Source organism: Bos taurus, chromosome 23 (genome assembly GCF_002263795.3).
Source record: "Bos taurus isolate L1 Dominette 01449 registration number 42190680 breed Hereford chromosome 23, ARS-UCD2.0, whole genome shotgun sequence".
In the NCBI taxonomy this organism is placed as follows: domain Eukaryota; kingdom Metazoa; phylum Chordata; class Mammalia; order Artiodactyla; family Bovidae; genus Bos; species Bos taurus.
This window is the reverse complement of record NC_037350.1, coordinates 28,630,510-28,647,140: the sequence shown is the minus strand read 5'-3', so window position 1 is coordinate 28,647,140 and position 16,631 is coordinate 28,630,510. Positions and strand designations below refer to the sequence as shown.

Sequence of the window (16,631 nt, the reverse complement as noted above, 5' to 3'; positions counted from 1 at the left end):
CAAGTCAGATTTGACCCTGATACCTGCCTGCAATCATGAATCCCCAGTATAAGTGAGGCATATGGGGAACAGAAAATAATGTGCATCCTGTCTTAGGGCCATATATATCTCATGGCTTCTCTGTATCTACACATTCTCTTGGTGGCAATTTCTCCACCTAGAGTCATGGCTATAGACATATTTAGAGTTGGCAAGAACCCACATGTTGATTTTTGTGTGGTTGTGTGTGTGGAGTAAAAGTAAGAAAGGTTTAGTGGAAGACCCTGAAAAAGCCTTCAAAGCTCAGCCAAGACAGAGTATTAAAAGCAATATTGTGTCCTGGGGATAATGAAAGAAGTTAATGTCATCCTCAAAGACTTACAGGATGCAAGCATGGTGATCACATCATATAGCAGTTAACTCACCACTGTGGTTCTTGCAGAACCATAGCTGCCAGTGATAATGAGACAACTCTAACTCTCAGCCTGGCTGGCTACTTTCTCTTCATTTCCTACCTTTATGTTTCTACCTACAAAGTTCTCTTTTTTAATTCCAAATAACCTGGAAGATTGCACTAGTATTTTTGGAACTTAATTTTGATCTGGATATCTGTGGAGTGAGTTCCAAATCCTTGGACTTGAACTCTCTACTTATTTAAGTCTCTGCATTCCTACCCTCAGTTCTGTGAGAAGCCAGATGATCCCAAAGTCATCCTGTGGTTGGCAGATCTAAGGTGCTCCCAGTGTTCCCTCCTCTGGTAGGCATGCCCCTGTATAATACTCACTTTAGGAACATCAGCTGGACTAGTGACTCTCTGGTAACAATTAGGAGATTAATAAATGTACATTTTGGGATTATGGGGGAAAAGATATGAGGGACCCATGGATGCACATTATTTTATTTTCCCCATATGCCTCACTTATACTGGGGATTCAGCTGTCTCAAGACTGGCTGTCCAGGCCAGGCTGGGGAAGCATAGATTCCAGAAGGAGGATAAGTGACCTGCATTCCTGTCCTACCTGAGAAGTTTCTCCTCTAGGTCTCAGCCTCCGCAGGCCCTGCCCTCAGACAGGAGGACGAGGAGGAAGAGAGCACCTGCAGATTCTCATCCTGTCTGGAACGTGAAGGAAATTGTCTGTAAAGAGGACAGGAAGGAACGTGAAGAGGCAAACGCCCCCAAATGGATACCTGGTGACCAAACCCTCCTCTGTCAGACCCCACGGCTGGGAAGATGAGGAAGGTAACATCTCCAGGCTCCCTGTGCTGCCCCCCACCCCCAGCCCAGCTCTCCCTTCCTCCAGCTCACAGTAATGTCCCGGGAGCCAGGGGTGACACTGTAAATACATCTCTGCTCATCTCACAACAGACCATCATGAACTCACACTCTGGGCATCCTGTTCTCCCGATATGTATTAATTCACTCTGTGCAGCAGAACCCAAGTAACACCGGTCTCACAGGAAGGAAGCTGGTGTGTGTCTCCCAGGACAGTGAGGCAGGGAGTTCCAGGGCTGCTAGAGTGGCTGCAGTGCTGCTTGGGCTTTCCTGGTGGCTCAGATGGTAGAGAGAACACCACTCAAGGCGGGAGACTGGGGTTCAATCCCTGAGTTGGGAAGATCCCCTGGAGAAGGACATGGTAACCCACTCAATTATTCTTGCCTGAAGAATCCCATGGACAGAAGAGACTGGAAGGGTACAGTTCATGGGGTCGCAAAGAGTCAGACACGACTGAGCAACAAACATCTTAACCTTAGGGCGGCCCTGCAACACGAGGTTGTCCAGGCATCCAGGTCCCTGGGACCTTTCCTCTCTGTTCTCCCTGGGACGTTGCCCTTGTTGGCATGGACCGAGGACCTAAGACCACGTTCATGGTTTGGGAGCAACCAGGGAAAGCAGGGAAGGAGGAAAAGTTTCTTCCCTTGAAGATCAAAATTCAAAAATTTACATCTGCTTCATCATACTGGCCAGAAATTATTCATGAGGACAAGCAGCCTCGGGGAGATTGGAGAATGAGTATATTTTAAATCTGGATGACTTTGTCTAGAAAAAAATTCTATTATTGTGGAAGATGGAGGATTATTCCTATACTTAAATGTTTAAAATCAGCAGTGGTGAATCATTATTATCAATATCTTAAACTGAATTAGATTTGTATTTTTAAAAATAGAATAGTCTCAGAATATATTGCTAATTGATAACAAAGTTGTAGATAGAATGTATGGAAAATACCATCTTACAACATGGACTCTGTCTCTAGAATACTGTCTAAACTGTAACACTTACCTTGTCCAGGGAGGGAATGTGGAAAGATTTTGGATGGGATGGAGGAGGAAATTTACTTTTCACTGTAACCCTTTATGTCATATGAATATTTTAGACTTTATGTATGTATTAGTTGAAGAAAACCCCACACTGATTTGCTCATCATTTGTTACGTGGTTACTAGATGTCAGGCTCTGTACTGGGTCTCAGTGAGTGACACACCAAGGGATTCACAGTGGGGTGGAATGACATGCAAATGCAACACAGTCTATAGTTGTTGGAAAATAGCTTCCAGGAGGGAGGGAACTGATGGAGAACCTCCTGTGTGTCAGGAGTAGCGCCCCCTGCTGGGGACAGGAAGAAAACTGAGGTCTATGCTCTGGTGACCTAAACCTCTCACCCTGATGAGGGTCAGTGTCAGTCCATGACTTCCCTGGAACCCTGCTAATCTGTGTTGTCCTTGTGTGGGAAGTGCGCTGAGGATTGGAGAGAAGACCTTGGCCCACGTGGTCCAAAACTTACTGTGACCCCCTGCCTCAGGGCTGGTGTGTGGGGGTCGGGTGCGCTCTGGAGGGTCAGTGGTAACAAACCAGGGAGGGCTGAGGCAAGACCTTGCTGAGCAGCATTGACTCCAAAGACCAAGACTGATGGTTTTGTCTGTAACCAGCCCGATGCCAGGACGGTCCTGTAGGCAGCAGGTGACGGGATCCAGCACAGGTAAGCAGGACCAGGACAAGGAGGTGAGACTCTGTGTAAGCTTCCCCTCCAGGTAAGAGCCTCTTCAGAGACTCTCCTCATCTTTTTCTTCTTCTGTCAGGGGTGCCAGTGGGGGCAAGAGGGCAGTTTCTAATACTCTTATGTTTCACAGTTTTTAAATCTTGGGATTAGATGAGTTTGCTGCCAATTCACTATTTTGGACTTTATTGAGGCTTTCTGTATTGTATGTTGTGAATTTTTGGACAGTTCCAAATATTCAAAAAGAAGCTACATTCTCTCTGTCTTTGGAATAGAATTTGATACATGTCCACGAGGTTTTCCTTAGTAATTACATCATTTAGGTATTTTGTGTTGATGCTGATTTTTTGACTTTTTGATATGTCATAGACTAGAAAAAAGTCACCCAAAGTTTCCTTTTAGCAATGAGTTTTTGCCCATTTTTCTTGTATTCTGATAGTGAGAGTACACTATGGGCAAAAACTCATCTCTAAAAAGACACTATATAGATCTAATATATATATATTAGGTCTTTCCAGGTTGCACTAGTGGTAAAGAACCCACCTGGCAATGTAGAAGACATAGAGATGCAGGGTCAATCCCTGGGTCAGGAAGAGTCCTTCTCCCTGGAGGAGGGCATGTAAATCCACTCCAGTATTCTTGCTTGGAGAATCCCATGGACAGAAGAGCCTGGCAGGCTACTGTTGATAGGGTGGCAAAGAGTAAGACGACTGAAGCGACTTGGCTGCACACATATTGCTTTTTATATTTTGATGTTTTGTCCCTGTATGATTCTTAAGGTGAGTTATATCCTAATTGATGATTATAATCTTTAGTACCGTAAAATAGCCACTGTTTCATTAATAAATTTTTTTTGCCTTGAATCTAATACTTTTTGATAATAAGATCAAAACCACAGACTTCTTTCATTTTGGGTTTAGTTTATATATCTGCCTAGCTATACCTTAATTTTAAATTTAATGCTTTTAAAATTTAATTTTAATTTGTCTAGTTCATATCCTCAGGTAATTTCTTTAGAGCTTGTAGTATTAGTAGCATGTTTCAAAGAGTTTCAAAGGAGGAAAATGCCTTTCTTTCTTTTTGAATACTGTCTATAAATGACATATTGGCGGGGAGAGAATCCTTGGATCATGACCGTTTCTTCAGAACTCCATATTCTACTCTTTGACTCTGACCTTGAAAGCGACCACTTGGAAGCCATCTTGTCCTCTCCGCGTCTTTGGGCTACTGTTAGTGCTCGTGCGCATGTGCAGGAGGTGATGGTGGGAAATCACACCTTTCTCTCAGGAGTTCTCACTGTGACGTCATTACTCTGACTACCCTGGAAGAAGTTCTGGGTTGAAAAGCTGATCAGTCCTGCAATCAAAAATCAGGCAGAAGAATTTTCAGATATACTTCTTTCTTCAGAGAAAGGACTCAGAGAAGTCAATCATAAAGGAGGGGGTTCTGAACCTAGAAACCTTCTTTCTTTCTCTATAATGTGTCCTTAGGTTGTGAGCGTGGCTGTGACTTCTCAGAGTTCCTTGCTCTTTGTGTGTCATTCACACCAGGCAAGGACGCTGGAGAGGGAATCTAAGTCCAAGATCAGATCAGATCAGATCAATCGCTCAGTCGTGTCCGACTCTTTGCGACCCCATGAATCGCAGCACGCCAGGCCTCCCTGTTCATCACCAACTCCCGGAGTTCACTGAGACTCACGTCGATCGAGTCAGTGATGCCATCCAGCCATCTCATCCTCACCACATGATAATCTAAGAATGGAACCTAGACTAAAATACAGTCACAGCCAGAGGTCTCCAGATGGTAAAAAGATATTTCATATCTAACAGTGAGGTAAAAAGAACATTGGGAGAGAATCTCAAAACACTGAGAGTACAAGTGAGGCATTTCCTCAAAAAATTAAAAATATGGTTACCATATGGTCCAGCATTCCCACTTCCTAAAGAATTAAAAGAGAATTTTAATCTCAAAGAGATCTTCACACTCTCAGGTTCATAGCAGCATTATTCACCCCAGATGGGATGCAGGAACAGCCCACATGCCCATCGATGGATGAATGGAGAAACAGAATGTGGCAGATGCAGACACTGGAATACTATCCAACCTGAAAAAGGAAGGAAATCATGCCGCGTACTATATCATGTATGAACCTCGAGGACATTAGGGTAAGTGAAAGGAGCCAGTCACAAAGAGACAAGTAATATATGATTCCCTGTATATGAGGTCTCTCAAGCAGTCAAATCCATAGGAACAGAAAGTGATTAGCAGTTGCCAGGTTAGAGAGGAGGGGGAAATGAAGAGCTGCTGTTTAATGGGTACAGAGTTTCAATTTTTCAAAATGGAAAAGTTCTGGAAATCAATTGCATAGTTATTTAACCTAGGAAATCCCATAGACAGAGGAGCCTCATAGGCTGCAGTCCATGAGGTCGCTAAGAGTCGGACACGACTGAAGTGACTTAGCAGCAGCAGCAGCAGCAACATTAATGATTAATGATTAACTGACTCACTGGAAAAGACCCTGATGCTGGGAAAGAATGAAGGCAGGAGGAGAAGGAGACAAGAGAGGATGAGATGGCTGGACGGCATCACCAACTCGATGGCCATGAGTTTGAGCAAGCTCCGGGAGTTGGTGATGGACAGGGAGGCCTGGCGTGCTGCAGTCCATAGGACTGCAAAGAGGCAGACATGACTGAGTGACTGAACTGAACTAAACATTAATGAACTATACATTTAAAAATAGTAAAGATGGTAAATGTCATGTGCTTTTACCACAATAAAAATTTTTTTAACAATTTAAAGAATACTGGGAGAATGAATCTCAAAGAGATATCTGTGAAAGTGGAGAGAAACAGTGTGGTTTAGGACTATAAGTTTCAGACTTAGTTTAACAACAGGTGGTGTGGCCAAAGGTACTCTTTAATGAAGCAGCAGGTGGGTTCAGCACTTGTTGGTGTATATGCTTACAAGAACCAGTTTAGACTGCACAGGTCTGGATGTCTTCCGAATTGCTTTCTCGAATTCACTTGAACTTTCATGGTGCCCTGTCATCATTTAAAGTTATATGAGCCCATGTAAGAGAACTTGACCTAGAAGCTGTGCTGTTAAAATTGCTTCTTGTTGGGAATTCCCTGGTGGTCCAGTGGGTAGGAATCCGTGCTTTCACTGCCATCAGCCTGGGTTCAACGCTGGACTTCCCACAAGTCAAGCAGTGTGGCTAAAGAAAAAAAAAAAAAAAACAAGAAAGAATTGTCCTTTTTTCTTTTATTCTAGGAAAATTGATGAGGGATCTGGAATATAAGACAAGTGAGTATCTGGAGGGGATAGTGGCTGAAGTTTGCAGCTTTCCTGTGAAGGTCCATTACTCAAGGTCAGCAATTCTGTTTTAAAAAGGAAGGTCTTTGTGTAACTAATGTATCCAAATTCTTTATCCTGATTTCAAAATCAGATTTGCCCAGCTACAGCGATCCCAGATATGCAGATGACACCACCCTTATGGCAGAAAGTGAAGAGGAACTCAAAAGCCTCTTGATGAAAGTGAAAGTGAGAATGAAAAAGTTGGCTTAAAGCTCAACATTCAGAAATCGAAGATCATGGCATCTGGTCCCATCACTTCATGGCAAATAGATGGGGAAACAGTGGAAACAGTAGCAGACTTTATTTTGGAGGGCTCCAAAATCACTGCAGATGGTGACTGCAGCCATGAAATTAAAAGACGCTTACTCCGTGGAAGAAAAGTTATGACCAACCTAGATAGCATATTCAAAAGCAGAGACATTACTTTGCCAACAAAGGTCCACCTAGTCAAGGCTATGGTTTTTCCTGTGGTCATGTATGGATGTGAGAGTTGGACTGTGAAGAAAGCTGAGTGCTGAGGAATTGATGCTTTTGAACTGTGGTGTTGGAGAAGACTCTTGAGAGTCCCTTGGACTGCAAGGAGATCCAACCATTCCATTCTGAAGGAGATCAGCCCTGGGATTTCTTTGGAGGGAATGATGGTAAAGCTGAAACTTCAGTACTTTGACCACCTCATGCGAAGAGTTGACTCATTGGAAAAGACTCTGATGCTGGGAGGGATTGGGGGCAGGAGGACAAGGGGATGACAGAGGATGAGATGGCTGGATGGCATCACTGACTCGATGGACATGAGTCTGAGTGAACTCCGGGAGTTGGTGATGGACAGAGAGGCCTGGCATGCTGTGGTTCATGGGGTCACAAAGAGTCAGACAAGACTGAGCGACTGAACTAAACTGAAGTGGTCCCAGGCCTTATCATTTTCCCTCTCAAGTCTCATGGCACTGCCTGAGGCCTTGAATTTTCTATGTTCTTAACACTCTCTAGATATGGTTGCTAAGGTCAAAAGCAGTCTTTGTCCTGGTCCCCTGAGGAGCCTCCCACCATTGTCATGAAGGCCCAGAACCTATGGGACAAATCTCATTTGTATCTTTTGTGAGGCCACACCTTTGTCTCCTTGTCCCCACAGTGAGGATCATCCTGAATTCCCAGACAGCCAATGGCTACCTCTCAGTGTCTCCAGATGGGAAGAGTATGATGTTCACTGGCTTGTGGATGAACAAATGCCAGTGTGGTCAGAGATTTGATCTGGAGCTCGGGGTGCTGGGCAGTAAGGGCTTCACATGGGGCAAAGTGTACTGGGAAGTGAAAGTGGACAGGATCTGGTGGGAAGCAGAGGAGGAAGAAGACGCAAGGAGATACGGGGCTGGAAGCAGAGGTGTGTTCAGCAGTAGAGATCTTGGTGGATTTACAGGCATCACTGATGGGTATCATTCTCCTGGATATGGAGGGGAGAATGAGGAGTTGGAGGAGAAATGGTTTCAGGAAAATGGAATATGGCCAAAATTCTGCCTGGTGGGCGTGGCAAGAGAGTCAGTGGTGAGAAGGGGATTTCTCAACTTCACCCCCGTGGAGGGGTCTGGACTCTGCAGCTGTCCTCAGCTGGGGTGTCTATATGCACCAGCCCAGGGCCCTTCCAAATCCTGTCCTACTGCCCCCGGCACATTGGAGTCATTCTGGATCATGATGGTGGGAAGGTAACCTTTACCAATTCCAGAACTCAAGAGTTCATCTGTGAATTCTCATCTGCCTTCACTGGGAGAATTTTCCCTTTCCTGTGGCTTAACTGCAGGAGGTCCAAACTCACACTGAGACCTGAGAGAAGACCTCCCGGCACAGCCCCAGCTTTTGTCATTCACCCTTTGTTCCTTTTCATCAGTCCCAGCTCTGCCTCAGCTGGATGGTCCTGCTGGGTTTCTGAAAGCACTCAGATGACTAGAGCCTTATGGCAGAGTTAGGAGTCTCCTGTCCTCACTGCTTTGTCTCTATAATGAAGACGGTAATAGATGATCTTCTTTCTCTAAGGGGAATGGTTGGAGTGTCTTTAAAGTACTTATTAAAATGTGTTAACTATTAATCACTTTTGTTGCCTTTGATTTGGTTCTTCATCTGCTGCCGAGACAAATGTATGAGAATGAGTGACTGTACATAGAATTTCAGCCCCTGCCACAAATAGTAATTGATGACAACATCCATACCGATATTTCCAAAGCACATTTTCTGCCCCACAGTTTCTCCTGTCATCCTTCTAAGCAGCCAAGGAAACAGTAAATATTTGGCAATTCATACCTGTTTCACATTTGATATGCTATGAGATTTGAGGTATCTGGTGTGAGAATTCCTTTATCTGCTGTGTTCCAATAATTTTTGCAATAGGAAGGGGCCAGAGGAAGCCACGTGAGATTCAGGTGTATGTGAGTTTTTGGAAATCATTTGGTTCTGAAGTAAATTTTATGTCAGCTGTGTTTTGAGATGGTACAAATAGATACTTAGCTTAATATTAAATTAGCAGTCTTACCTACAAACAGCAGAAAACAAATTTGGCTAATTTTAGAAAACAGGAACTTTGTTAAACATTACTAGGGATTGTGGAGTGCAAAGAGAGAGGGATACATGTGCCTGCCTGCTTGCAAATTCTGGAGGTGGATCCAATGACACCCAGAGAGCTGGGAGCTGCAGAGAGAGGGGGAGGAGGAGGAGGAGTCAGCAGGACTTGAGAGGATCATAGGGATTATCAGCATATAAACAGACACATGCATGAGTCCAAGCAAATGGAGAGTGGATATGATCTGGTGGGAGGCAGAGGATGAAGAAGTAATTACTATAGATGGGAATGGAGCCAGAGGTGTGTTTGGCACTAGCTATCCCAGTGGATTCAGACCCAACTGATGAGTATATTTCTCCTGGATAGAGAAATGAGAATGAAGAGTTGAGGAGGGAACGGGCTCAGGAAATCAGTGGATGGAACAGGCCCTAGTTCTTCATGGAACTAACTCCTAAATCAAAATCTGGCATAAGTGCACCAGATTGCCAGAGTATAGGATGCCTGCCTGTGCCTCAGCAACAACAACAAAAGGTTAGGGAAGTATGTTTTCAGCTTCTGTAATAAGACATGGTCTCTCAAGACTCATGTAAGCCAGCATTCTCAAGGCATGGGAGCAGAGGCTAGGTGCCAAAGAACTTCCCATACTTAAACTCCTGGGCTCAAGATGTGGGGAAATTTGCTCTGATAGCTCAGTGTTTAAGAATGTTTTGTTGAGAGACTTCCTTGGTGGTACAGTGGGTAAGCATCCCCCTGCCAATGCAGGGAACATGTGTTATGATCCCTGATCCGGAAAGATTTCACATGCCACAGAGCAATTGACCCCATGTGCTGCACCTACTGAAGCCCCAGGCCCAGAGCCTGTGCTCTGCAACAAGAGAAGCCATGGCAGTGAGAGGCCAGTGCACTGCAGCTAGGGAGTAGCCCTCCAGCTCTCTGAAAGCAGACAAAGCCCACGTGCAGCAATGAAGACCCAGGTGAAAGATAAAAATTAATTAATTTTTTAAAAACACCTTTCTCACTGAGGAGAGATTGCTTTCCCCTGGCAGGAGCAAGCCTTTGATATGCAAACTAACTAATCCAGAGCCCTCCATCCCCTGTCTGGCCTTGGACCCCAAGAGGCAGTATTCCTCTGCCTCTGTGACCTGGGGGCTACCCTGATGGCTCAGTCAGTAAAGAATCCACCTGCAACGCAGGAGCCCCAGGTTTGATCAATCCACCCCAGGATTCTTGCCTGGGAAATCCTATGGACAGAGGAGCCTGGCAGGCTACAGATGCCAGGGTTGCAAGAGTCAGACATGACTCAGCAACTAAACCACCACCACCACCAATGATCCCAGGGCCAGGTACCAGACAACTAAAGAGTACCTCTAACCCAAAGCCTGCTGAAATTATTCATACCAGCCAATCCTAATCTGTTTACCCTGCCCTCCCTTGACTTTCCCAACTGCTAAGTCACTTCAGTCGTGTCCGACTCTGTGTGACCCCATAGACCGCAGCCCACCAGGCTCCCCCGTCCCTGGGATTCTCCAGGTAAGAACACTGGAGTGGGTTGCCATTTCCTTCTCCAGTGACTTTCCCAAGGAGACCCACTAAAGTTCCTAGCCTTTATCTTCCTTTCATCTTTGCCAAGCTGACAGATTTTAATTTTTGTTTCCACTTTTCTTTTCATAGTCTCATTTTTCCCATTTATTAATAATAAATTATTTGGTATTTGCATTTCTTCTTTTCCAAATTGTTTGCTTATAATTTTATTTTTCACTTGCAATGTAAGAATTTTAAAATATTGAATTTAAGGAAGAAGAAAAATCAGCCTCCTGAGCTAGACCTCAGTGTTATTTGAAGCTAGCCTGGTGCTCACATCTAGGCCATGTAATTCTCTTTGGAATAAACTATTTTATAAAATACCAATATCAAAAAAAGATACACTGAAACCATAATAAAGTGACACAAAACAAGACAAGACTATACATAATTTTGTTTAAGGGCAGAGAACACAGGGTACAGTGCAACTTACAAAGTACTGAACATCCCGTCCTGGGTAACATGAGTGATGGCAGCTCCTTTACCAACTGCTGCTTTACCCTTGCTCTCATCTGTCCTTATAGATATGACTGATTAGGACACCAAGTCATGTAACTGACCATGCTTCCTGGCAGTACTCAATTTAGAGTAAGCCTTTCTTTTATCCAACCAAAGCCCAAATTCCACAATAACACATTCTTTCTTATACTTTCATTCTAAAATGCCCTATGATTTCCCACGATGAGTGCCCTCCTTTGCTGTATCAGCAGTAAACACAATGTGTTCAACTAGGCATGTACCTGGCGGTCTCTGGCTGAAAAATATCGACATATGCTAACCTTTTGTCTGTCGGATTTGTTATGTGTCTTTGAATTTGATTATGCACATGTGTTTGCGTGGTTGTGAGTTTGTAGTTGCCATAGAAAGTTTATTTTTTCGTGGTGGTTTTTTTTTTTTATCTTTGGGTCGGGCTTAGAAAATTCTTCATTCTACAACTGTGAAAATTCTATGTGTACTTTCATTTAAGTAGAGACTATGAGGAGGATGGTGTCCAAGGGTGAAAGGAAACAAAAAGCTGAAACTGGGGGCAGGTACCACTTTACACACACTATGGAATAACAGGTAAAGAATTCTACGGTGGTGGAATGCTAGGGTTTACATCTTCTGCTTTGTATTTCCTAACTATGTTGGAACTACAGGGTATTTTACAATGGGGTATTCAATAAGTACTTTCTCGTGGCTATGTGAAGACATAAGTGCTTGTTTATGTTTACCAGGTTAGCAAAAACGACATCAAGAGTCTCAATGTAATATAGACCAAAATTGGCTCCAATGATGGGTGTTTTTGAAAACTGATGAACTTGAAGTTATAGATTATATTTTGGTTAATGTCTGTGCACTCTAGATGTTAAAGAACATGAAAGCATTAGTCGCTCTATCATATCCGACTCTTTGCAACCCTCTGGGCTGTAGCCTGCCAGGCTCCTTTGTCCTTGGAATTCTCCAGTCAAGATTACTGGAGTGAGTAGCCATTCCCTTCTCCAGGGGATCTTCCCAACCTAGAAATGGAACCCAGGTCTCCTGTATTGCAGGCAGATTAAATTTTCTGGACTTCTGTACTTTAAGGTGATGTCTAAGACCCACAAAAATAAATGTATAAAGATAATTTCAGTGCACTTCAACCTGTGAATCATACAGTATCTCGGGAGAATGAAAACTAAAACACTTAGATATGTTCTGTCAAATATGGCAGCTACTAGGCACGTCTGTGTGTGTGTAAGTCACTCAGGCATGTCCAACTCTTCGTGACCCCATGTGTTGTAGCCCACCAGGCTCCTCTGTCTTTGGAATTTTCCAGGCAAAATTACTGAAGTGAGTAGCTATTCCCTTCTCCAGGGGATCTTCCCAACCCAGGAGTGGAACCCTGGTCTCCTGCACTGCAGGAGGATTATATACCGTCTGAGCCACCAGGGAAGCCTCCTAGCCACATATGGCTATTTAAATTTAAATGAAATTAAATAAAAATTCAACTTCTCAATGACATAAGCCACATTTAAAGTGCTCAATAGCTCAGTAGCTAGCACCTCATGGAAAGTCACAGACTAGAACTTTGAGCAGACCTAGAACTTTGAGTAGCACTATTATTTTTGCTATTAATGGGCTTCAAATAAGGTGCATTAGACCCATTTAAAACCAAAGGGCCAATATTATTTCTCACACAGATCACATTTCTGTCTGGGATATGGATCAATATTAAGCTGGCATCAACAAATTCATTATTTAACTTATATGCTGAGTACATCATGAGAAACACTGGGCTGGAAGAAGCACAAGTTGGAATCAAGATTGTGAGGAGAAATATCAATAATCTTAGATATGCAGATGACACCACGCTTATGGCAGAAAGCGAAGAAGAACTAAAGAGCCTCTTGATGAAAGTCAAAGAGGACAGTGAAAAAGTTGGCTTAAAGCTCAACATTCAGAAAATAAAAATCATGGCATCTGGTCCCATCACTTCATGGGAAATAGATGGAGAAACAGTGGAAACAGTATCAGACTTTATTTTTTGGGCTCCAAAATCACTGCAGATGGTGATTGCAGCCATGAAATTAAAAGATGCTTGCTCCTTGGAAGAAAAATTTATGACCAACCTAGACAGCATATTAAAAAAGAGAGACATTACTTTGCCAAGAAAGGTCCATCTAGTCAAGACTATTATTTTTTCAGTAGTCATGTATGGATGTAAGAGTTGGACTATAAAAAAAGCTGAGCCCCAAAGAATTGATGCTTTTGAACTATGGTGTTGGAGAAGACTCTTGAGAGTCCCTTGTACTGCAAGGAGATCCAACCAGTCCATTCTGAAGGAGATCAGTCCTGAATATTCATTAGAAGGACTGATTCTGAAGCTGAAACTCCAATACTTTGGCCACCTGATGCGAAGAACTGACTCATTTGAAAAGACCCTGATTCTGGGAAAGATTGAAGGTGGGAGGAGAGGGGATGACAGAGGATGAGGTGGTTGGATGGCATCACCGACTCAATGGACATGAGTTTGAGTAAACTCCGGGAGATGGTGATGGACAGGGAGACCTGATGTACTGCTGCAGTCCATGGGGTCGCAAAGAGTCAGACATGACTGAGTGATTGAACTGAACGGAAATGAACAAATTCAAAACGGGTCATGAATGAATTTCTCTCTCTTGTCTTCAGGCACAAACTGTCCCCATTCCAAAGGGGAAACACCTGTCATCCAACTTCCTGTCTATATGGAGACACTCTGGCATCAGATTTCTAGGGGTAAGTTCTCTTTTAGAAGAGCCGAGAGGCAGAGCCCTAATAAGTAAAGGTTTGGGAGGCAGGGAGTCCAGTTCTGAGGTATTCTCAGAAGTGAAGAGGAGGCAAAGAGGTGCTGGCGGTTTAGTTGGTAAGTCGTGCCTGACTCTTAAGACCCCATGGACTGTAGCCTTCCAGGTTCCTGTGTCCATGGGATTCTCCAGGCAAGAATACTGAAGTGGGTTGCCATTTCCTTCTCCAGGGGATCTCCCTGACACAGGAATTGAACCTGGGTCTCCTGCATGGCAGGCAGATTCTTTACCGACTGAGCTACAAGGGAAGCCGCCAGCTTGTAGTCTCTCTGCTTTACTCAGAACAGAAATTCTCAAAGTCTGGTCTATGGAACCCTTGAAGTCTCTGAGATCCAATTATGGGTCAAAACTACTTTCATAACATTACCAAAAATTTATTCACCTTTTTTTTAGTTTATTTTATTTTGGCTGTACAGGGTCTTCATTGAGGTATTGGGGCTTTCTCTAGTTGCAGATTCTGGGCTCTAGAGTGTATAGGCTCATCACGTGGGATCCTAGTTCCCCAACAGAGACTGAACTCACGTCCCCTATCATTGCAAGGTAGATTAGTAACCACTGCTCTACCAGGGAAGCCCCTACCTTTTTCACTGTGCTGACATTTGCTCTGAGGTAAAACTTAGCAGAAGTAAGGGTTATTTCACCAAACAGCAATAGCAGTTATTGTATTCTTCACCACCATTCAGTTGCAGAATAGAAAAGCAAGTTTCACTGAAAAATATCCAGGTTGTAGTATTAAAAATTATTAAGTTGCTACAGTCACCAATCTTAAGTCCACATTTTAGAATATTTGATAAGATGAAATGGGAAGTACACATAAAAGTCCTTCTGCTATATTCTAAAGTACCATGGCCCAAGGAAAATCATTATTCTGAGTTGACTTAGCTCCTTTTTTTATGGAATGCCATTTTCACTTTGAGAATGAAGAACAGGAAAACTATGATTGCTTACATTTAGTTATTTTGGCATAATGAATGGGAGCTTCTCCCTTCTAGAATATCAACTGATACTATTTTTTGCCGATGATAAAATGCAAGCTCTCATGAGAAAATTAATCTTGACAGCTTCCCAGTACCGACAAACTTTTCTAGTGTCAACTGTGGTGATATTAACAAATGTGATTGTTTGATAATCTTAAATGTTAATACTTTAAAATCTATACAACTTGGTGAAACAATACACTACTTAAAAAAAAAAATCACGCATTAGTACAATATTCACTCAATGTTCAGGACAGACCTTATATTCGTATGCAACAGATTTGGAAATACTCAGTGGCAGTTATGGGTTATCACTGAAAATAAGACGCTACCTTTAAGCTGCTACCACTTGTTTAGTGTTGTATCAAAGTGGGAACCACAGTTATTTGAAAATGTTATTCAAGATACTTCCGTTACCTATTTGTGTGAGGCTGGATTTTTTAATATACTCAATCAAAAAGATTAAAAACAGAAGCAGATATGCATCTTCAGTTTTTCAATGAGACATATAAGAAAAGAATGTCAACTTTTGAAAGAATGTAAAATCTAGAAAAGATCACTTCTCACTACGCTGTTTTATTTTGAAAATGGTGATTTTTTTTTCATAAAAATGTCTTTTCATGTAATGGGTTATTAATATAATAGTTGAATCAATAGATTTCTGTTTATATTTCTAACACGGTAAATGTTCACAGATGTAACCCACATAAATGGTATTGTCTTTGAGGTCCCAGGTCCTAGGTCCATAGACAGATTCTGAAACCGCAAGTTTTGTCAAATGCTGACTTACCCAGCCCCTGGGCCAGGACTCAGGGAGACAGTGTAACAGGGTCCTCCAGGCAGGAGTAGCAGGGTCAGGGCAAAGTCCCAGGTCACCGAGCAAGGCGATCGGGATCTTAGGCCACCTTCTGGCCTAAGGTGATGTCTGGGGGATGGGGAGGTAAGTGTCGAGTAGGGGGAGGGGTTCCCCATCTCTCTGGAGTTTCACTTTCTCTTCTCTCAAACTGTGTCGGGCCTTTCTGCCTGGATACTCATGACGAATTCCCAGTTCTCACTCCCATTGCCTATCCGGTTTCTAGAAGCCAATCAGAGCCCTTCCTTGGTTTTAGGGTCTCTACCGATCTGCCTGCGCTGATTTTCTCCTCGGATTTGAATGATAGAGGCTTTAGGAAATCAAGGATTCCGCTGCTCTCAGAGTCCCTGCCTCTGACCAAAATCTGGGGGAGGGGTGCTCTGCAAGGGGGAGGAGCAGAGGACTGCCCCCGGAGGCGCAGGACCCCCAAGAAAGGCGGATTTCCCCCACCTCACACTTTCCCCCCCGACAGACCCCACGCATACCCCGGCTAAGAAGAGCCTGCAGTGCTTTTGTTCGTTTTGGGTTTGTTTTTGTTTTTGTTTTTTTTCGGGTTTTGTTCCAGAATCGGCTGATTGTGCGCAGCTGGAAAGCCTGGCTCAGCTGCGGCCTGTGGGGCCCTGGGCAGCCTCCCTCTCTGGGACCGCTGACTCCAAACCCTGGGTCATTATCGGAGTCAGAGTTAGATTTGAAAGGGGAGGGATCAGGTCTCAGGGATTCAGACATCAGGTCTCTGTCTGTTATGTTCCACGAAGGAGATGAAGAGGCTGGGGTCCTGGGCTCTTAGGACTCAGGGCAGAAGAGTACTCTTCAAGGCTTCAAAGGGTGGGAGGTGTGTGATGCCTGGAGAGGAGGGGAACCCCCCTTGGTGTCCTTAAGTGTAGGTCTAGGGAGGCGGAAGGTCCTTTTCCTGCCTCTGGAAAATGTTAGGGGGACCCCTGGCCCAGGCTCATGCCTGATCTCCTTGTCACCCTTGTGGCCTCCAGGCTCCACTCCAGGTCCTGTCCTTTGATCTCCAGGAACCACCTTCATGGCCACCAGCTGG

The 16,631-nt window shown here is 43.8% G+C and overlaps 2 long non-coding RNA genes across 2 annotated transcripts; one reads left to right on the top strand and one right to left on the bottom strand.

Moving 5' to 3' along the window:
• The first annotated feature begins 1,144 nt into the window (after window positions 1-1,144).
• LOC132343677 (uncharacterized) lies at window positions 1,145-13,155 on the top strand. Its single transcript, XR_009492634.1, has 3 exons — window positions 1,145-5,139; window positions 6,245-6,277; window positions 6,420-13,155. It is a non-coding gene; the product is annotated as an uncharacterized lncRNA (long non-coding RNA).
• Window positions 5,870-15,682, bottom strand: LOC104975666 (uncharacterized). The gene is made up of 2 exons (XR_814853.4): window positions 15,524-15,682; window positions 5,870-6,188 (listed from the first exon to the last, which is right to left on the bottom strand). It is a non-coding gene; the product is annotated as an uncharacterized lncRNA (long non-coding RNA).
• Window positions 15,683-16,631: the final 949 nt, after the last annotated feature.